At 41.9% G+C, this 22,705-nt stretch overlaps 1 protein-coding gene across 27 annotated transcripts in view; it reads left to right on the plus strand.

Annotated features, from left to right (window-relative positions):
* LOC133496377 (tyrosine-protein kinase Fyn) overlaps positions 1 to 22,705 on the plus strand; it is a 112,529-nt gene that overhangs the window by 8,018 nt on the left and 81,806 nt on the right. For 15 of the 27 annotated variants that reach the window (XM_061811901.1, XM_061811876.1, XM_061811892.1 and 12 more), the window contains one exon: positions 20,113 to 20,181. The exons of 2 other annotated variants lie outside the window; for them this stretch is intronic. The gene's annotated coding sequence lies outside the window, so the exon portion shown is untranslated. Of the gene's footprint in view, positions 1 to 11,657; positions 12,287 to 12,807; positions 12,864 to 20,112; positions 20,182 to 22,705 lie in introns of those variants that run through there. 10 more of the 27 variants (XM_061811891.1, XM_061811878.1, XM_061811869.1 and 7 more) reach the window with 3 other exon arrangements.

The following is a 22,705-nucleotide window of genomic DNA, read 5'->3' on the forward strand; positions in this document are numbered from 1 at the left end:
GCATGTCCACCGTGAGAGAGATAATCTAAAAAGAAAAATCGAGAAATCACAATGTATGATTTTTTAACAATTTATTTGTGTGATACAGGTGCAATTAAGTGTTTGAACACCTGAGAAAGCCAATGTTAATATTTGGTAAAATAGCCTTTGTTGCAATTACAGAAGTCAAACGTTTCCTGTAGTTGTTCACCAGGTTTGCACACACTGCAGGAGGAATTTTGGTCCACTTCTCCACACAGATCTTCTCTAGATCAGAAAGGTTTCTGGGCTGTCGCTGAGAAACACGGAGTTGCAGCTCCCTACAAAGATTTTCGATTGTGTTTAGTTTTGGAGACTGGCGAGGCCACATCAGAACCTTGATATGCTTCTTACGGACCCACTCCTTGGTTTTCCTGCCTGTGTGCTTTGATTCGGGTATCTTTCTAAGTGGGAGAACTTAAAATATTGCAGGGTGTTCAAATACTTATTTTCTTCACTGTATATGTGTACTTCTATTCATCAACCTTTGTTTGAAGGTTAGGTTAGGGTTAGGATTAGGTTATAATGTATTTTAGCTCCCTCTATGTAGAAGAAGGGGAACTATGAAAACGGGGTATTTCCCAGTCAGGGTCTGCTACGTGCCCAGAGTTCCGCTGTTAATAACGCATGCGCATTAATCACAAGGAGACTTTTCAGCACGGGGAGCACTCAGACTGTCACACCGGGATTGAACCCTGGACCTCACAACTGTGAGGCCAGTGCTTCACAGCTGCGTCACCGTGCCGCCCTCAAATATTAATTTTAATGTATATAATATGAGGAAATCATTTTAAAATCAATATACAGTATACCACCAGGAAGAAATTTCCTGTTACTTACATGATGCTTCATTTTCTGAATACTCTCCTCATGAACACCTATGTTGATAAGAAATTCCCACTAGGAGGAGGTGAGGGATTGAGGATGTAGCCATTACAATGCTGCCAATAAAAAAAATGTAGGGAAAAAGCATCTATGTGTGTCATCATTTGAAAGTGAACTTGTCATCAAACATTTAATGTGCTCACATAAATCACCACCCAAACTGATTTTTTTGTTGCGTTCTTGTGTGATGAAAGTCTGGACTGCTTAGTCGTACACAATAAAATTACTGACTCTAATAGTGCTGAAGACAAAACTCGGCATCTCAATGTGGGCTTTTATCAGTTTTGTTGTTGTTAATAGTATTTAGTCTGCTGGCAACGTCCTGTTTTGTTTACAAGCTTACCTGCCCCATGTTAAACAACTAACATGTCTTTAGTGTTTGTGTGCTTGTAAACTAACGTTACTACGAATGTCTCTTTCTACTTACGGAAGCCTAGTGATATTGTTTACACGTTATGATGAAAAGTACGTTGTCAAGTCAAGGACAAGCCATGAAAAGCATCAGCGAAACATAACTTTTACATACATACGGATGGGACGTTGGAGTTCATCTACTACTGACTATGCAGTCTACAACCAAACTAATGTATTTAGAGTACCATAAAGTGTTATTAATTTTGTGGCCGCCAAGGTAAACACATTGGTTGAAAGCGGAAGTAATCCACCAAGAGTCACTTGACATTCACAGGTTGTCGTGCGAGTTCGATGTGTCCCGATAACTCAGGAAAAAAAATAGCTTGAAAAACAGAGGGAATAAAAGTTCGTCTGAAAAACAAAAAAAAATAGCCTAAAAAAACAGGGAGAAAAAATTAGTCCGAAAAACGGGAAAAAATAGCTTGAAAAAATGGGAAAAAATAGCCTGAAAAATGGAAAAAAACAGCCAGAAAAATTGATTTTTTTCTCTTTTTTTGCATGTGACAGCAATACATTTACGTAGACATAGACCAATGAAGCAAAAAAAAAACCTCCAGCACACATTCGTACAGTACTGTAGCTGGAAGCCGCATTGATAGGGTATAATGCGGCATCCCCAGCAAGACGACAAGGACCTATGAAGCAAAAAAAAAAAAGTCATTTACTCTTACTTCGCGGTTTTTCACTTTTCACAGGTGGGTCCGTACCAATTAACTGAGAAAAATGAGGGATTACTGTATTGACTTACACCCCAGTTGGAGTTCACTGTTAAACTAAGCACACAACAAAATAATCACCCTCATTTTATACATAAATACAAGACACAAACCATTTTGGGTACTCGCCAACTCAATGTCAATTGAAAATCCCACGGACGGGATTGACAGGGGCTTGGTCATGCCACTGCCTCGTGTGCGTCTGCTCCTCCTCACCTGCGCCCCTTGAATTACTTATGCCATGCATATAAGCCTTGTGTGTCTTGTCAGTTGTCACCAGTTCGTTGTGTGAGTACGTGTGCCTTGTGTGCTTAGTTGTTCCTCTTTGCCACACCCAGCGTTCGTGGGCCTCATAGTCATGTCTTCTGTTCCATTTTCCATGTGTTTGGCCTTGAAGTAATCCAATCTTGTTTTTGGACCTTGCCTTTTGCCTTGCATTTTTGTAATTGTTGCCTTTTTGGACTGCCTTCCCGTGTACTGACTTCAGCCTTGAATTAAACCTTCCATCGAAACCACATTCTTACCTTGGAGTCATGCATTTGGGTCCTACCCCTCCCCCTTCTCTCGACAGGGATGGATAAATTTAGGATTTGCTCACTGGAGAAATTTACCTTCAAATAATGAATATCCATGCACAAATAGTATAGTAACACATACAGACAAGTTACAAAGCAATACACACAAAGATACAGTTGTACCTCTACTTATGAAATTAACTTGTTCCGGTAGTTGTTTCGTAAAGTGAATTTTTCATACATAGAAGCGCATTTTACATGCAATAAAAAAGGCAGCCGGAATGAACCCATCCGTTTTTTCACCACAAAACATGATTTTGACGTATATGGCTTTTTGTAACTCCAGCCATGAAAATTCTCTTGAGGGATTTGGTTTTGAGAAGAAGCAGGAAGTGACTTTAACAGCGGCGGCACACTCAGGCTGGCTCGTCTGTTTATACTAGTTTTACTTGCTGGAAGGTAGCTCATTGTTCCTTCTTGTTAGCGAAAACGCCGGCTTGTTGTATTGCTGGATATTGGTCGAACACTCGGGAGGATAGATTTACTCTTCATACTTTTCAAAAAGACCCGCTTCTTCGTGTAAAATGGATTGACACATGCACACATACACACGCACAGACAGTATATTAGTTCATTTTGATTATTCTTTTTTTTCAGTTTTTATTATGTAATTGAAAGTCATTAATCATGTTATTTTTATTTGTAAATTAAGTCCGTGTTTTTATAATTACAAATACAAAATACATTCCAAGCAGATTTCGAATTGTTCTTTGGAAAATTGGGCAGGAATAAATTCAACAGCTTGACATACTGTTTACTTTCTTGTGAACTTCTACCTGTTCACTTGAAAGTTTAGAACTTCTATTTCAAACTCATTTTCCTATACAACGTGAGTAATGTAATTTTTGTTCGACAGTGCCATCAGTATGAGTGTGTTGACACTCCACACAGTTGATGTTTTAGCATGTTTCTCCAGAGGAAATGAAGGGTGAAAGGGATACAGTTTAAGCGAAGTTTGTAGTTGCACAACTTAGGTGGATTCTTCACAGGAATTCAATTAGTCACAGTTGTTTGGGAAGCTGCTAGGCATTAGTGGCTTAGGCAGATTATATCACACAGATGGTGTATCTCCTGCAGTTCCTATCAATTTGCTGCTTCCACCTGCAACAGCTCTCTGTTGTGTACACTGTCTTTAAACGTGCAAGGTCTGTTACTGCTTAATGAAATGAAATTGTGGTTTCATTTCCTCTGTAAAGAATCGCAGTTGCTCATTTACATCTGGAGTGGAGGCAAGGGCTGGTGCTTTTGCTTTCTCTCATATATCCTGTCAAAGGTTTTCCATTTTTAATCCCCCTTGTTTTCTTTTCTTTTTTAAAATCTCTAAATTCCATTCTTAAATCCTTCGAGACACTAGTCAGGGGTTCAATAGTGAACTAATGTGTATTGGTCTATATTCAAATTTTGAATAATGAAAATATCAAAATCTTTAATTCTACTAACCACCTCCAAGATGGAAAGTTTATACAGCATCTGAAGCAGAGAGTAGAAATTGGGGTTTCTTAGAACGTTTCAACCAAACGCAGATGGAGAGCAGTAATGCAGACCCATAATATGACGTGTTTCTTTAAACTGCGTTTACGTGCATTAAACCCCCAAAAATATGTGTGTGTATTTGTTTCTTTTTTAATAAGTGCAATTACTAGGTGTCTTTGGTTTGGCACATGCAGACATTTGCCATTAGCTTAAAAATCAAGTTTAATGTTGCACTTTTGCATTTGTTCTTGTCAATATTATGAGTGTGGATTAGTTTATATATATATGTATATATATAATGGGAAATTGCAAAAGTGGACTCAAGCTTCAACTAGTAGAGTGAGCGCCATTGTGGTTTGAATCACTTTCATCCCAATATCCTTTATATTTTCAATACTCGAACCTTGCTTAACAACATACCCTTTTAACTTTAACTTTAACATAGACTAGGTAGTATTTGTGTACCTTATGTGCTGACTGTGTTTATTTGATTACTTTTTGACTATCTGCAGCCCGACGGGGGACACAATCCCGTGCAACCTGTTAGGCCGGTCCCAAGCCTGGATAAATGCAGAGGGTTGCGTCAGGAAGGGCATCCGGTGTAAAACTGGTCGTGGCCCGGGCTAACTACGTCCACCCCCCCCCCCCCCCCCCGGCACTGTTAATCTGCAAGGCATGCACAGACCCTTCAACTGTGTGTAGGGCAGTGGTTCCCAAAGTGGGGTCCACGGACCCCCAGTGGGTGAAAACGTCTTTCCAGGGGGTCCGCGACACGATGTCTTAGACAGAGTAATAATAAAATATTTTTCTGAAGAAAAGAACAAAAAAATTGTTTTTCTTTTGTATCGCTATGTCTCACATACTATCTATCTTGAGCCCAGCCCAGATGAGAGATTCAGGCAGCGCCACGCCCCAGCCCTACAATGTCGGTAGCTTACATTACATTATTTGCAAAAGCTGAGGTTGGGGGTCCGAGAGCTTTTTGAATGACTCACTGGGGGTCCGGGCCCAGGTTGACTTTGGGAACCACTGGTGTAGGGACATTAAATGTTGGGACTATGACAGGAAAAGCTTGGGAGTTAGTTGACATGATGATTAGGAAAAAGGTTGATATATTGTGCACCCAAGAGAGCAAATGGAAAAGGAGTAAGGCTAGAATGTTGTGTGGCCTTTTGGAAAGAGGTGAGACAGGCTCTACATCAGGGGTGTCAAACATACGGCCCGCGGGCCGGATTCGGCCCGTCTGGTGGTTTGGTACGGCTCGGGGAAGAAAGCTGCATTGTATAAAAAAAATATGAATTTTCTTTAAAATTTGTAGTTCTTGTATTATCCGCTAGGGGGTGCAGTGTTTTAGTATGTGCAGACAACATGAAAGCAACACTGCGGCGGAACTAGGACCACCTTGACCTGGTAAAATTGAACGCCTGTACAGCGTCAATTTGCGAAAAAGCGACAATTGCATTATCTACTTTTCTGTTTGCCTCGCACCCTCATCAGCAAAATGTCTTTGTCAAAAAGGAGAAAAGTAGACAGAGTGTCGGACTTTCAAGAAAAATAGACATGTTCTTACATGTTCACGGAGGTGAATGGGAAACCCGTGTGCCTGGTGTGCCAGCAGCAAGTTTCGGTGCTTAAAGAATACAATATTCGGCGCCATTACGAAACTCAGCATGGTGAAAAATACAACAGTTTGCATGGAGAATTGAGAAAACAGAAGGTAAATGAAATGATGGCGCGTCTGAAGAAACAGCAATCTGTTTTCACCCGGAGCCGAGAAGCCAGTGATGCTGCGGTGAAAGCCAGCTACCTAATTGCGAGCCAAATAGCAATGGCATCAAAGCCGTACAGTGATGGAGAGTTCATCAAAAACTGCTTGCTGACGGCTGCTGAAATTGTGTGTCCTGAGAAGCGACATGCTTTCGCCAATATAAGCTTGACAAGAAATACCGTGGCAGACAGGATTTCGGAACTCTCTGCAGATTTGGACCACCAACTAAAACGCAAAGTGGGGTCATTTGTGGCATTTTCTGTTGCGATTAATGAGAGTACTGATATCACGGACGTCGCTCAACTGGCTATATTCATTCGTGGAGTTGACAAGACTTTGAATGTCACAGAGGAGTTTCTCGAGCTGGTGCCGATGATCGACACAACAACAGCTGAGGACATTTTCAGCTCCGTCCTTGGAGCGCTGGACAGAGTCGGAGCGGACTGGTCACGCGCCGTAAGCCTGGCTACTGATGGTGCGCCGTCAATGATCGGTAAAAAGGCAGGTGTTGTGACAAAGTTCAGAGATAAAGTACAAGCCGCAAATGAGGGAGGTAATTTTTGGACATTTCATTGCATTTTGCATCAGGAGGCATTATGCAGCAAATCGCTAAGAATGGATCACGTCATGGAGGTGGTTGTCCGAACTGTTAATTTCATCCGAGCTAGAGGTCTCAATCATCGTCAATTTGACAGCTTTCTCAGTGACTGTAACATTATCCATGGTGTGCCTTATCACACGAACGTACGATGGTTAAGCAGATGTGCTGTGCTAAAGCGCTTCTTTGATTTACGTGATGAAAGCGGACAATTCATGGAGAAAAAAGGTAAACCTGTTAAGGAATTACAATGCCATCTGTGGCTGCAGGACCTTGCGTTTATGGTTGACATCACTGAGCACTTGAATATTCTTAACAAAATGTTGCAGGGACGCAAAAAAATCGTAACACAGTATTATGACAGCATACGTGCATTCAAGTTAAAGCTCGGGTTATGGGAGACGCAGGTGGCAAGCGGTGACCCTGCTCATTTTCCCTGTTTAAAAGATATGTGCGCAGCAAGCGTTAATTCTGACGTGAAACGGTACAAAGAGAAGATTTCAGGGCTGTTGATGGAGTTTGAGAAAAGATTTCAGGTTTTTAGCGAACTCGAAACAGATTTTGCAGTTTTTCGCTCACCATTCACAGTCAAAGCTTCTGATTTGCCCGTTGCCATGCAACTTGAAATCATTGATTTGCAGTGTGATGTAGAACTGAAGGACAGATTTGCCTCTGTAAGCTTGGACACATTTTACAAGTACCTCCTACCAGGCTATCCCGCATTGACAGCACTAGCTGCTAAAACATTGTCCATGTTTGGGACAACCTACCTTTGTGAGCAAGTTTTCTCACTAATGAACATTAATAAAACAAAGCTGCGCTCAAAGCTCACACATAAGCATTTGAATGAGATTCTGAAATTGGCTGCTTCTCAGGACATGATGCCTCATATTGATGCACTTGTGCAGGATAAACGATGTCAAGTTTCAAGGGCAAATTCCAAGCAAGACGAATAATTGCTGTGAAAGTTATTCATTTGTTCAAATTGCTTTCCAGATGTTGAAAAACAGTGTTTTTAAGTTCCACAAGGCTGGTACTAAATGTTTTTGGAACATTGTTACTATTTCTGTGATCAGTTTTATGTACAACACACTTAAATATATGTTTAACTGTGTAAAAGTGTTGTTAAAATTGCACATAGTTTATTTATGTTCTTATGTTATTCTCTTGTTCATAATATATTGTTCATAATGTAAAAGGAAAATTCTGTTAATAAACATTTTGATAATTTACTCATTCTTTGCACTAATTATTAGTATTAGTAACTAATACAAAGGAAAAAAGTGGGCTTATTGTTAGTTCTATGTAATTTTGCAATGAGTTTACTGGTCCGGCCCGCTTGATCTCAAATTAAGCTGTATTCGGCCCGCAGACCAAAGGGAGTTTGACACCCCTGCTCTAGATGGACAGAAAGAGCTCCCAGAAGATTGGAATATTACTGCCAAGATATTCAGAGGCAGGCAGAGAGTACTAAGGGTCAATTATGGTAGGAAAGGGGAAAAGGAGACTTGGTGGTGGATCCCCAAAATACATGAAGTCATCTAAGGAAAGAGATTAGTGAAGAAGAAGTGGACACGGAGAGGACTGAGGAGAGGCAAAAGGAATACATTGAGATGCAACGTAGGGCAAAGGTAGAGGTGGCGAAGGCTAAACAAGAGGCATATGACGACATGTACACCAGGTTAGATACGAAAGAAGAAGAAAAGGATCTCTACAGGTCAGCCAGACAGAGGGATAGAGATGGGAAGGGTGTGCAGCAAGTAAAGGTGATTAAGGATAGCGATGGAAATATGGTGACTGGTGATAGTAGTGTGCTAAGTAGATGGCATGCACAAGTCTGGTGTGACAGAGAAATATGTTAGAATAGTACATGACATTTATGAGGGCACTAGAACAGCGGTGAGATGTCCCGTAGCTGTTTGAGAAGAATTTAAGATGAATGTGGGACTGTATCAGCGATCCGCTCTGAGCCCCTTTCTTTTTGCAGTAGCAGTGGATAGGCTGACAGATGAGGTTAGACTGGAATCCCCTTGGACTATGAAGTTCGCAGATGATATTGTGATCTGCAGTGAAAGCGGGGAGCAGGCAGAAGAACTATTAGAAAGATGGAGGCACCCACTGGAAAGGAGAGGGATGAAGATTAGCTGAAGTAAAACAGAATATATGTGCATGAGTGAAAGGGGCGGCGGGGGAAGAGTGAAGCTCCAGGGAGAAGAGATAGTGAGGATGACTTAAAATACTCGGGGTCAACAATCCAGAGCAATGGTGAGTGTGGTAAGGAAGTGAAGAAATGGGTCCAAGCGGGGTGGAACAGTTGGCGGAAGGTGTCTGTTGTTCTATACGACAGAAGAGTCTCCGCTCGGATGAAGGGCAAAGTTATAAAACAGTGGTGAAGCCAGCCATGATGTACGGATTAGAGACGGTGGTACTGAAGAAACAACAGGAAGCAGAACTGGAGGTATCAAAAATGAAGGTGCTGAGGTTCTCACTTGGAGTGAACAAGTTGGATAGGATTAGAAATAAGATCATTAGAGGGACAGCCAAAATTGGATGTTTTGGAGACAAGGTTAGAGAGAGCAAATGTCGATGGTTTGGACAAGTTCAGAGGGGAGAAAGGGAGTATATTGGTAGAAAGGTGCTGTGGATGGAGCTGAAAAAGAGCTAGAGGAAGACCAAAGAAAAGGTTGATGGATGTTGTGAGGGAAGACACGAGGACTGGGTGTTTGAGAGGAAGATGCACGAGATAGGCTTAGATGGAAAAAGATGACACGCTGTGGCGACCCCTAATGTACGAGCCGAAAGGAAAACAAGAATAAGAAGAAAAGCGTAACGTCTGCCGTCTTTGAGTGTAGCCAAAAGTTTTACTTTGTTGCCATTCCATCAGCTTCCTCTTCCTCAGTCACTGGGCTGTTTTTCTGCAATCCGCGAAAGTGAACGCAGCTCCTTCTCTTCCTTAGCCACCGGGCCGTTTTTCTGCAAACCGCTATCCACAAAGCGAACGCAGCTCCCATTTTGAACAATCCTCTCAAGCTTGGGTGTGTCAGCAGCAGCTTTAAGATCAAGCACAGCACTTTGGAGACATTTTGAACTAGAGAGGTTGTCACGCACACATTCTAAAAGTGCAGAAAATGGCAGAGAGGAAGGAAGAGGGAGGGAAAGAGAGAGTTGCTGTGTGGAGCTTCAATGATGCACAGCCAATGAGCTCCAAGAGCCAATCTGTTTTTTTTTTTGGTTTTTTTTTTTGCGTTTTAAAGTAATATAGTACATATTGTAAGTCAATCTGGCTTTTTGGGGGGGAGTTCAATACACTGAAGCCCCAATTGGTGAAATGCGAAGTAAAAGTAAAACTTGCACAGTAACTTGTGTTTTAAATGGTGACTTTCACAGATGTGCAGGTGAGTCACTTTGAAGTACTACACATTGGTTTGGATATGACCAAATTTCTGCTTCTGGTTCCGCTTCCAAAGGAATAATACTTAATTCAATGCAGTTCATTGTTTGCATATTTTTATGAACTGAACTTAAAAGGAAATGATCAAGATGTGTTTGAAATCATCAAATCGGTGACTAGATCTCAACCAAAGAGCTTTTTCACTTTTGACAAAGCTAAAGGCAGGAAAACTCATAAACAACAACAAACAAGTAAGTAAAGGTGCTACAACTGAGGGCTTGGGAAAGCTTTTCCCAGGGAGGATGTCTCTGTCCAAACACCATCTAGACATTAAGACACTAAAACTAGTTGTATGCAAGATACACATAAATGAATGAAATCCTAAACTCTTGTGCAACCTGAAAAGCTGAAATTCTCCAATCAAGTCACATGTTGATTGTTTTTTATCGAGTGGGTTGATGTATACAATGTTTAAATTATCTTCTTAAATACTTTTGGAACTCACTGTATTTACATTGTCGAGCAATTGTAGTCTGTCAAGGTGTAAAAATTCAATTTGTACAGTATTTTAATGCAATAATTTGAAGTTAGTTTTTCAATTGAATGTCAGTTTAGTAATATTCATCTTACCATGTAAAGCGATTTAAAAAACTCTGAAACAGAAAAAAATTATTGTGTGTGTGTGTGTGTGGGGGGGGTGGTTTGGGTGATTCCATCATTTTGTGATAATAATCTTTAATTTCCTTCACAGAATTAGTGTATTTCAATCCATCAATCAAAAATAACTACAGCCATTACCAATAAAGGTGCTAATTAATTTTAGAAATTTAATTTACTTTTCAGAACTCAGCTGACAAAGGACAGATATTATAATTATCATCCCTCGTTCATTTGAAAATATTTACACATGGAAAAAATGTTGGTACCTGCCCTCTAGCAAAAAAACAAAAAACAAACCAGTTACTGCAATAACTTAAAATGGACAAAAGTAAGAAATAAAACTGGGCTTTGCCTGCATCTTGCATTGAATGTCTTGAGTCTTTCCAGACTGTTATGAGATATTAAGACTATCAAAGCATTTTTGAGTGAAATTGGCTATCCAGTGTCAAAAAGCTTGGTTTCACGTCATGGATCCTCCAACAGACCAATAAATGAAAACAGATAAAAATACCAAAGAATGACATGGATCAAAATGTTGGACTATAACAAAGAACCCTGCTTTGAATATAACCCAAGAGAACCCATGGGGTCACATATGACCCAGTGTAATTAAGGGCCCACTGTATAAACACAACGCACCACTGTTACTGTTTTTATCCTTAAAGCCCAACGTCTCACATGTCTCTGCATTAAATGCAGCGTTTTTTGGTAGTTAAGGCCCACTGGGTCACATGTGACACATTATCTAAACCGGAAGTAAATTAGTGAATTTTTCCAAATGTGATCTTTTTGTGTTCCTTTGATGCTCATTGATTAATTTAGTTAGTACATAAAATTTTAAAAGAGGATTTTCATGTCTTGGGCTCTCTTGGGTTAAAGGCATCATTTTCATCCAGGACAGTTACCTAATTGAATTACTGTAATGTTTAAAAAAAAATGCACAATTTTTTCCCAAAATATTTTCAAAAAGTCAATAGAGTGCATTATATTATATTATTTGGATTAAAGATAAAAAATAAAATCACATTGTATAGTCATGTACACGTACATAGAGTGGTAAAAAAAGATACATTTTGATATGATATTCGATGTCTTATGTTACACATTTATATATATTACGGTAATGTGTGCCACCAATCTGAACTCTGACCTCCTCAGGAAGGGGGGAGCTCTGCATTTAACCATCGTTAGTGTAGCATATTTGTTGCAATTGTACCAAACATTAGAAACGACTGCCCGTGAGTTTGTTTTAACTTAAACGAAGACAAAAAATGTCGACTACAAGGGCTAGTTGTATAGCCGCTTTTAAAAGAAATGTGTCATCACTCCGGACGATGACACGGTCAAACCAGAAGCAAAACAATGTGATCTGAAACTACGTAGTACGATTGTATGATTATTTAAAAAAAAAAAAAAAAAAAAAACGGGATAGCGCACACAAATGATCGCTTTTTTTTTTTTAGTGCCCATTTCACTCATTTCTGCATAGTTTGAGGTTTCGTTTTGATCGCGACCTGATGCTGTGAAGAGCTGCTATAGATTGTAGCCGAAGGGGGTTAAGAGGCTGCACTCTTAGCACGGTGGACCTTCCCCTCAAAGCGCTGACATTTATGAGAAATAAAGGGAACCAAGACTCTTGGGATTCAAAAATTTTTTCCTCACAAACCCCGTGGATGGCACAGAAGATGACATGCTGTGGAAGCAAGATAGGATCACTGTTCATTAATGCAGGAAGCACCAGAACTGGACGAATTCATCAATGATGAGTTTGACAGTGATGCAGCAAAGGTAGCTACGATGGATATTTTTCAGATTGGAGATGAGTCAGATGCATGTTTTGAAGTCTTGGCCAAGGATGTGTAATGTAGTGGATAAACTGTACTATGCACAAACTTTTTATGCAAAAATATTTAATGCAAAAAATGTTTAAGCGTGAACTAGTTTATTTATTGGAGACTGTAATATGTGTTATCAATAGTATTACTAAAATGTTATGCCATCGTTAAGCATTTATTTCAGTTGCTTGAGGGATTCTGTTTTGACAGTTGCAGGGACCAGGAGAAGTCCGTCCTGTGGCCTGTCCCGAGATTTAGATTACCACTTCATCAGTACACACACAAAGATTATTATTAATGATTGTCTTACAGATGTTTTTTTGAAAAACAATACAAGCACAAACAATAAAAGTACAAACCTAGCAAAATAGAAATACAGATAATTCCCAATATTTTTAGCATATTGATAGCAGCAAATTTGTGGTGCGCATTGTACATTTGTAGAGAGGTTTTCCTGATTTTTTTTTTTTTTAGGTCAACTTTGGGGGTGCGCATTATACTTCAGGACGCATAATACTCGAGAAACTACGGTACCTTTTTTTTTATACAACAATGGAATCTGTAAACTCACTCCTTTCCTAATTGCGCAGTCATTGTGAATGTGAATGCCTCAACAGTGCATCTTTAGTACGCGTGCAGTCTGTGCCTACCACACACAAGCATCAATCATGTGAATGTACAAGCAACAATCATGTGGGTGTACAATGGTTCAATAGCAGACGAGTGGTGACGTGCATTTGGATGTAAAAACAAAAGTGCTTTCTGTATATGTAAATGATTGCATGGTTTTAAATATAATTAAACTGTTGTCAAACATCCAGCCATTTCTAATGTCATGTTGTGGGACAAAGGCCTTATATTTTAGTCCACAAAGCCCCCTTGTATTCATGAGCATAATGAATCTGCATTGCAAAGAAGCTCCCATGTTCTTTAGTTTTTGTGTATTTTAATCGAGATGAAGCGCATGTTGCTGCAGCTTTGACTTCACGGATACAACTGATTTCCGATCAGCACAGAGAAAATATTTTTGTTTAAAGCCGTTAAGGTATTTTCTCAGCCTCATTTCAGATATTAACTTTGTATCAGACTCCAGACTTTGTCAAGAGCTTTTATTACAGGCTATTTTCTTTGCACGACTGCTCTGTGACTCTCCTCCCTGTGTTTTCTGCCTCCTCCTTGTGTTGCCCTTCTCACTCTGCTAGACTCTGCGGTGTCATTTCTCTGCATTGCTCATGCAGCTGTGAGATGCTGACAAAGGAGATAATTGCTTGTTTACGTTGTTGTTACACTGGCACACCATACCTCTAATATGTACATTGTATATATGCAATGCTGAGAGATCAGTCATCCGGGAGGAGCACAGTGTCGAGCCGCTGCTCCTCCCCATTACATAGATGTCCTATGGAAAACTCTTTTTCCATTTCTGCAATCAACATCATGTGAGATGTGTGGCATTTGTGCTATATTGTCACTAATATAACGGATATGTCATGTCATTATCCAATGTGCTTATCCTCACAAGGGTTGCGGGCAAACTGAAGTCTATCCCAGCTAGCTTCAGGTGAAAGGTAGACTGCACCCTGAACTGGTCGCCAGTCAGTCGCAGGGCAGATATCAACACCATCACTGAGTGGGAATCGATCCCACGCTGCCTGCACCAAAGCCAGGCATGTGTACCGCTACACTATCAGTGACTCTCCATAATGGATATGAAAGATTGAATTCTGAATTCATATACCATACATATACGTGATCGTGGTACAGTCTTCTGGCTATCACTCAACTGAAAGGTGATCTCCAGAAGGCATGGCATCAAATTTTGACCAAATGATAACCTTGAGCAAGTACTGTAGGTCACAGTCTTTGCAATAACAGCCCTTAAATATACTACAGTGGTACCTCTACTTGTGAACGTCTTTAGTAAGGGAAAATTTAGGTTACAAAATGCCTCCTCGGAAAAACATTGTCTCGAGTCCATCCGTCCATCCATCCATTCATCCATCCATTTTGTACCGCTTTTCTGGGTAAAGTCGCAGGATAAGTAGCTTCAGCAGGGATACCCCGACACTTACCTTTCCCCAGCCACTTCTTCCAGCTCATACGGAGGAATCCCAAGGCATTCCCAAGCCAGCCGAGAGACATAGTCTCTCCAGCGTGTCCTGTGTTGTCCCCTGGGTCTTTTTCCGGTGGGACATGCCCAGAACACCTCACCAGGGAGGTGTCGGGAGGCATCCGAATTAGATGCCCCAACTACCTCACCTGGCTCCTCTCAATGGGGAGGAGCAGCGGCTCGACACTGAGGTCCTCCCGGATGACTGCTCTCTAAGGGACAGTCCTGACACCCTGCAGAGGTAACTAATTTCGGCTGCTTGTATCCGGGATCTTGTTCTTTTGGTAACGGCCCACAGCTCGTGCCCATAGGTGAGGGTAGAAACGTAGATCGACTGGTCAATTGAGAGCTTCGACTTAGCTCCCTCTTTCCCACAACAGACCGATACAAAGTCTGCATCACTGCAGACGCAGCATAGAGCCACCTGTCATTTTTCTCTCACTCATGAACAAAACACCAAGATACTTTAACCCTCCCACTTGGGACAGGAGCTAATCCCCAACTCGTAGAGGGCATACCAATCTTTTCCGACTGAGGGCCATAGTCTCAGATTTGAAGATGCTGATTCTCATCCCAGCCGCTTCACACTTGGCTGCGAACCCGACAGTGAGAGCTGGAGATCACGGCTTGACGAAGCCAACAGAACCACATCATCTGCAAGGCGCAGAGATGCGATCCTGAGACCACTAAACCACACACTTTATGCCTCGGCTGCGCCTAAAGATTCTGTCCATAAAAGTTATTAACAAAATCGGTGACAAAGGGCAGCCTTGGCGGAGTCCAACTCTCACCGGAAATGAGTCCGACTTATGCAATGCGGACTTAACTCTGATAACGGTTGTAGAGGGACCGAACAGGTCGTATCAGGGGGTTCGGTACCCCATGCTCCTGAAGAACCCACCACAGGGGGTTACGAAAGAAATTCTGGATACGAAAGGAAAAAATAGCTGGATTCGCAGCCCCCAAATTCCACCGAACATAAACAACGCCGTAGCATCTTCCTGGTATCCCATTGGCTAGGAGGGATGTCAATGTTATACCCACGATACTTTGCGTTTCACTCGACTGTCGCCGAATCACGCTAATACACAATGGAAAAGTAAAATGTTTTGTTTGTTTTTTGGAAGTTTATTCATCTTTATCCACCATGGTCCCGAAGAAACATTAATGGAATTAAGTTGTGTGCATGCATACATTCGTACGTATGTTTTCTCTCTGCTGTCAAATGTTTGCATCTTCCTCCATCCACCATGATGCCTTTTGCTTTTCCCTCATCCTTCTCTTCGTGTAGTTGTCCAATGCTAAAGGTAAATGAACATAATTTTTACTTTTCTTTCCATTATATACTTTGAATGCTTGTTTTTGGTGGGGGTGGGGGGGTTGGAACAGATTATGCTATTTACATGTAAAATGTGCTTCTAGTACGTTTCTTTTGCGCTTGTCCTGTTAGGGGTCACCAGAGCATAACATCTCAGATGAACCCTCATATTTGTTTGGCACAGTTTTTACGCTGGGTGCCCTTCCTGATGAAAACCCTCTTGGGGAGTAGAGGCCCCAGTGAGATACGAAATCATGACCCCTGGTTTACCAAACCAATCCTCTAACCACTGACCTATGTGGCCTCAGTGGTTAGTTGGTTATGGGGCTTCTACTTATGAAAAATTCACGTAACAAAACGACTTCCGGGAAGAAATTAATTTTGTAAGTAGAGTTACTGTTTAGGTAATTAACAACTTTTTTTCATTTGACACAATCTATTTTATTTTCAAACAACACATAGAAAACAGTTCACCTGTTACCCACGAGTATTTCGTTCCTTAGATCCCTGCGAATAACGAAAATCCACAAATAATGAACACAGTATTAATATACCGATGTATGCTATGTACCATATTTTTGCAACCATAGGATAAACGTAACATCTTATATTTTCTCCAAATTGGACAGCATATCTTGTTTGCACAACTGTTATGTGACTTGTTCCTGTAAAGTACACTTGAACACACCGGTTACACTCTTAGCATCCATACAAACACGTTTTAGCATGTATGTCAGCTATTGTATGATTGTCTTCACAAGGCAGTAAGGAACAATTGCATATTACATCTGTAAGCAGAAGAAGTTTACATTGGCCCACACACTGCTTGTGTAGGCATGTCATGACTGACAATGATGTACACACGCACAGTGTCACATTGAAACTAACATTATCACACTACACTAAACAAAATAGCATAATTAGCAAATAGTAAGTTTCTTTCGGCTTGTCCCTTTCGGGGTCGCCAGAGCGTGTCATCTCAGATGAACGCACATATGTTTGGCACAATTTTTTATGCCGAATGCCCTTCCTGACGCAACCCTTCTCAGGGAGTGGAGGCCCCAGTTGGATATGAACCCACAACCCCTGGTTTACATACATACATAGCATGATTAGCAAATAATAAAAGAAATAAAATAATGACTCACAAAATAATTGACACAAAACATGAACTTTAACTCCTCCCAGCATGCTTTGGTTCACTATCGAGGTCCTGTGTGCCGCAAAGCATGCTGGAAGGATGTTAACTCGCAATCTAGCTCGTTGTCTCACGTTAATAAACATGTAATGTTCCCTTAAAGTGTCTTTGTCATGTAAATCCACACGCTGCATATCGAGAAAGTATTGGAACCAATTCATGCAAGACTGTACAAAGAACTCACTTGCGGCTAATGACACAGCTGTCCAACTCTGTTGACTCACAGTGTGAGCCGCATGCTAGCTCACCACAACAGTGACGATTTATCGGATCTGGAAAAAGTATTGTGTCCATTTTGTTTATTGAACAATAAGTTGAGATAGTAATTATCATGACAGGTCTATAGGCAGATGATAATATCCCTCCTTAATTGCCCCACTGTTGATAGTGTTGCTCTGAATCCTTGTAAAAGATGTAACTGACAGCTGTAATCTTTACAAAAAGGCAACTATTTTACAAATGGCAAGTTCCCTACTTACCCAAAAAGACAAGCCTGAAGTGAATCATTACTGGGTGCCTGACAGCGAGTTGTAGGTTAAATTATACAAGGCCTGGCATGGCTGTCTGGTGCAGAGTTAGAACAAAGACCACAACCTGGGTTACTTTCCAAGGTAGTAGAAATGATCGATATCACTTTTTTCCAGGCCAATACCAGTTATTACAAGTATTCACAATTGAGTACTCACCTATACTGTTAATAACTTTGATTGATAACAGTTAAGTTAAATTTGGGCAAATCTCAAATCTGAAACTGAGCATTGACATTGTGCATTATTTATTGTTGAATAACAACTGGGCAACAAAACACGCTAATCAGTCACATGAAAAATGGGTTTATTCAAACAAAAGGTGTCGTCTTCAAGGTCTGTATCATACATCTACATGTCACGAACGGGGCTCGAGGGCAGACCCAAATGCACAACTCCAGAGACAAGCAGGCAGTACAGAGGAAAACTTTATTCGGTCCAAGGTCGGGGATCAGGCAGACAGTCCAAACAAGCAGAGGTAATAGTAACGGCAGGCTTACGAGGGTGCTCAAGGGACAGGCGTGGGTCGGTACACGGAAGGTAGATGTTAGGCAAACGGGAGTGCGGGAACGAGACAAAGGCAACGATCTGGCGGACGACTAGTCGTCCCCCGGGTCCTATATGTACTGAGTGTCATTAACGTTCATGAGGCGCAGGTGTGTGTCCACTCATTGGCTGGCTACGCCCAGCCCGGGCTGGAAGCCAGGAGCATGACAGTACCCCCACTCAACGGCCGGCTCCGGACGTCCCAGGAGCATCAGGATGGGCCGCGTGAAAGTCCCTGATGAGGTAGGGCTCCACGATGAAACGGGAGGGGATCCAGGAGCGCTCCTCCGGTCCATATGCCTCCCAGTCCACTAGGTACTGGACCCCCTTCCTCTGCGGCGGGAGGACAGCAGCCGGCACACAGTATACACCGGGCCGCCGTCCAGCATGCTGGGGGGTGGGGGGGGGGTGGGGGGATTGGCCGGAGGAACCAGGGGAGAAGGACGAGCCAGGCGCAGTCCACTGATGTGGAATGTCGGGTGAACCCTCATCAACCTGGGTAACTTCAGTGATACGGCAACCGGGTTAACAATCTTGCTGACCGGGAAAGGGACCAATGAACCTGGGAGCGAATTTGTGAGATTCCATCTGCAGCGGCAGATCCTTGGTGGAGAGCCACCTTGAGCTCTGGTGGAACTCTCCTCTTGTGGTCCACTGCGGACTTATAGGCGGTGGCCATGCGCAGCAGCGTCCTCCAAGCTGTCTCCCAGGTTCGTTTGCATTGTCGTACCACCGCTAGGGCTGGCGGCACCAAGGAGTCTGTGGCCAATGAAGGGAACAGAGAGGGAGGATGGCCATGCACGACGTGGAATGGAGCTATACCTGTCGAAGCGGAAGGCAGAGAATTATGAGCATACTCTACCCATTTAAGGTGCTGTCTCCACGTGCTCTGATCCCTGGACGCCAAGCAGCGAAGTCCGGTCTCCAGGTCCTGATTGACCCTCTCTGTCTGGTCGTTGGACTCCGGGTGATGGCCTGATGTCAGACTTGCCGAGGCCCCGATGAGGGTGCAGAATTCCTTCCAGAATCGAGCAACGAATTGCGGGCCTCTGTCCGAAACGATGTCCCGGGGAAACCCGTGGTAGCGAACGACCTCGTCTGATAACAGCTGGGCTGTCTCCTTGGCCCAAGGGATCTTCGGGACTGGCACGAAGTGGACCATCTTCGAGAACCGGTCCACTATAGACAGCACCACTGCTCCTAGGAGGGCGGTAAGCCGGTAGGCGTAGCGGAGGTTCAACTTGGTGAAGATCCGGGCTCCCTGAAGAAATTCGAATGCCGTGGCGATCAGATGCAGAGGATACCTGTTCTTGACTGTGACCTCATTAATTCCTCAGTAGTCGATGCAGGGTCGTAGCGTAGTATCCTTCTTCTTAACGAAGAAGAACCCTGCACCGGCTGGTGGGGACGACGGACGGGTGAGGCCGGCGGCCAGCGACTCTTCCACGTATCTCTTCATTGCCTGGTGCTCCGGTCCTGTTAAGGAAAACAGGTGTTGTTGGCCTTCCTTGATCAATCTCACATGTACCGACTCCTGCCTGCCCGCTGATCTGCTCTCTACGCCCGACGTCCTGATTACCGCTGCTATACCTGACTGCCTGCCCGATCCCCGACTTTGGATTAATAAACATTTTTTACGAATTACCTCTGCGTCTCCTGAGTCCTGCATTTGGGTCCACCCTCCGTTCCGATGGGTCGTGACAATTCCACAATTTTTGTTCAACTTGTGTTAATAGTCTAACCATGGTGAAAGTCTCTACTGAGATAGATAAAGATAGCGTGCCTTTCCTTTTGTGGATGCATCTGAATCCTTGAGTGAAAATTCTTGCTGCTGATAGTGTTTTTTTCAGCGTTATCTGTTTTTGCTCACCTTGATCTCATTTATCGCATAGTTTTGGTTTTTAAAATCTGTTAAAACAGAATATATTGATGCCATCCAAACCTTGGGCCTTGGTGGCATCCAAAGCATTCCGGGACAATTCACGAAGACCTACTTTTGACAGTGAATGGTACATTGACTTGATAGTCATGTATCATTTAATTGGACAATGAATAATACAGGATGTCTTTTTTCCTGCAGGGCCTCTGTTTTGGTGCTGAACCAAGCAATGTGGAGAAAATAAACATCCTGATACAGAAAAAAAGACAGGTATGATTGCTAATACTTCAATGGGCTCTCATATTTGTAAACTTGCACAAACTCACCTGTGTCATTATTGTGTGCTTGCTTGATTATAAAGCACATCACCTCCTGTTTTTGATGATCGCTGAAAGGTAAAATATGTTCATTATGTAGCATTTGTGTATGTGTGGGTCTCAAGGAAAGTAGGATAACACATTGCCCATTAACTACCGGTACACTGACCTTGGAAGAGAAGGACAGCCATTCTCTCTTATAGTTCATCCTAATAGTGTTTGAATGGCTTAAGGCTAGGGCTGTGTAATTCCTCCACACCCAACTCATGCAAGTATTTGTTATGGAGCGGAGCTTGTTATGCTATGTGCACTGGGGTACAGTCATGGTGAAAGAGAAAAAGACCATTTCCAAGCAGTTCCCATAAAGTTGAAAGTACTATTTGCAATTGTGCATTCTCAAAGTTGCATATTTACAAATTCTTTTGTCATGCATCTTATCCTCTGATATTTGCTCAAAATGCCTCATGTTCTGTTTTCTTTTTGTGTGTTAAAGCCAAAGTAATAGTTACTACCTTAGCGGCAGGAGTCTTGGTTTTGAGAGGTTTAGCTCATTGAAAGAATTTTTGTTTTCACCTGCATTTGATATACACTGTTTTGTTGGCTCTCTCTGAATACATCTTTTTTACAATCACTCATATGCATCTCACCTGAAGCAGCTACTAATAATGACTCTTATAGTCTACTTTGCTGATAATTCCTATGAGAGCCCTTTGTTTTTACTGAATAATTTAACTACTAAAAACATTTCGTTTTTATGGAACATTGGTTCATGATTATGTACATGATAGATGCATGGCGTTGACTTCATGGTCCTCTCCATTTCAAGTCATTTGCTGTCATCTAGTGGTATCTTTATGCAGATATAAACCGCTTAGCAAACGACAATTACGTATTTCTAAATTATCGGTACTAATGGCATTGGTCAGTCCATATCGTCTCAAATCTACTGCATAGATTTGTCAACATTGTCTTTTAAGATTAACCCACTGTCTATAGATTGACTAAGTGGGATATGCTCCTCAATACTTAGTCATGTTGCAGGTAAGTCACAGTGTTATAGAAGCTGCTATACATTTATTTTTTGAAATAACACTAAGGCGTTAAAATCACAAAAAAAAAAAAACGCTTTCAGTTACGATTTCCTGACCGACCCCAAGAATTCCCGCCGACTGTAACATTTTTACACTACGTAATAAATATGTTAGGGACATGGTTCTCCACGGCCGTGTGCAGCGAGCTAGCGCTGCTGTGGAAGCAGAGAGTTAAATCGGGTGTTTGACAGCAGCCGAGGTGGGTGGAGGCGTGTCCGTGCCAGTTCCTCGTGCACGCTCATCCACCTCATTGCGCCCTGATTGCGTTGTCTATTTAAGCCTAGTTTTTAATGCCACTTGTTGCCAGATCGTTGCGTGTATATGCATATGTGTTCATGAGCGTCAGCTAGCGTAACTACCTTGTCCCATGTCATAGTGTTACTGAACCATATCAAGTCAAGTTTTTCATGTTTTCCCATGTCTGATTTTTAACATTGTTTCTTGTTTTTTGGAGCATGGCTTTTGCCTTGTGGTTTTTGTACTGTCTCCCTGTTGGACTGCGTTCTCATGTATGACATATGCCTGGGAATAAACCTTCCTAAAAATCCATGCTTACATCTCGGCTTCCTGCATCTGGGTCCTACCGTATGTCTTGTTCGTGTCAAAATCAAGTTTATTTATTATCTCTGCTAATGCAGTGATACCTTGACTAACGAACGTTCCATAAGTCGTTTTGTAACCTGAATTTTTCGTAAGTAGAAGCGCATTTTACATGTAAATAGTGTAATCCATTCCAAGTCCCCCTGACTTCAAAAATAAGCATTCAAAGTACATAATATTAACAATAATAATAATAATAAAAAAATTTTCATTTACCTGTGCCGTTGGGCGACTATACGAAGAGAAGGGTGAGTGAGAAGCAAAAGGCATCATGGGGGAAGGATGAGGAGGCAAACTTTTATAGTTGAGAAAAAACATACGTATGACCATACAGACACACACATAACTTGCTTCCACTAACGTTTCTTGGGGCCCATGGTGAAGAAAGATGAATAAACTTGCGAAAAACAAACGAAAAATTCCCCAAAAATTGTAGATTTCCAATGTGTGCTAGTGTGAGTCGGTCACAGTCGAGTTTCTTAGGGAAACGCAAATCATTGTTGATAAATATTGATGTCCCTCCTTGTCAATGGGAAGCCAGGAAGATGCTGCAGCAATAGTCCATGGGAGAGCAGTTCGATCGCACCACACAAACCAAGATACAGAATGTTTATGTTCAGTGGAATTTGGGGAATCCAGCGTTTTTCCTTTCGTATCCTGAATTTCCTTCTTAACTAGAGTTAGGGTTAGTAGTTTTCCGAGGAGGTCTTTCGTAACCTGAATTTTTTATTACTAGAGACGTTTGTAAGTAGAGGTACTACTGTATTCCAGCATTTCGCAATGCAA

This window comes from Syngnathoides biaculeatus, chromosome 23 (genome assembly GCF_019802595.1).
Source record: "Syngnathoides biaculeatus isolate LvHL_M chromosome 23, ASM1980259v1, whole genome shotgun sequence".
Lineage (NCBI taxonomy): Eukaryota > Metazoa > Chordata > Actinopteri > Syngnathiformes > Syngnathidae > Syngnathoides > Syngnathoides biaculeatus.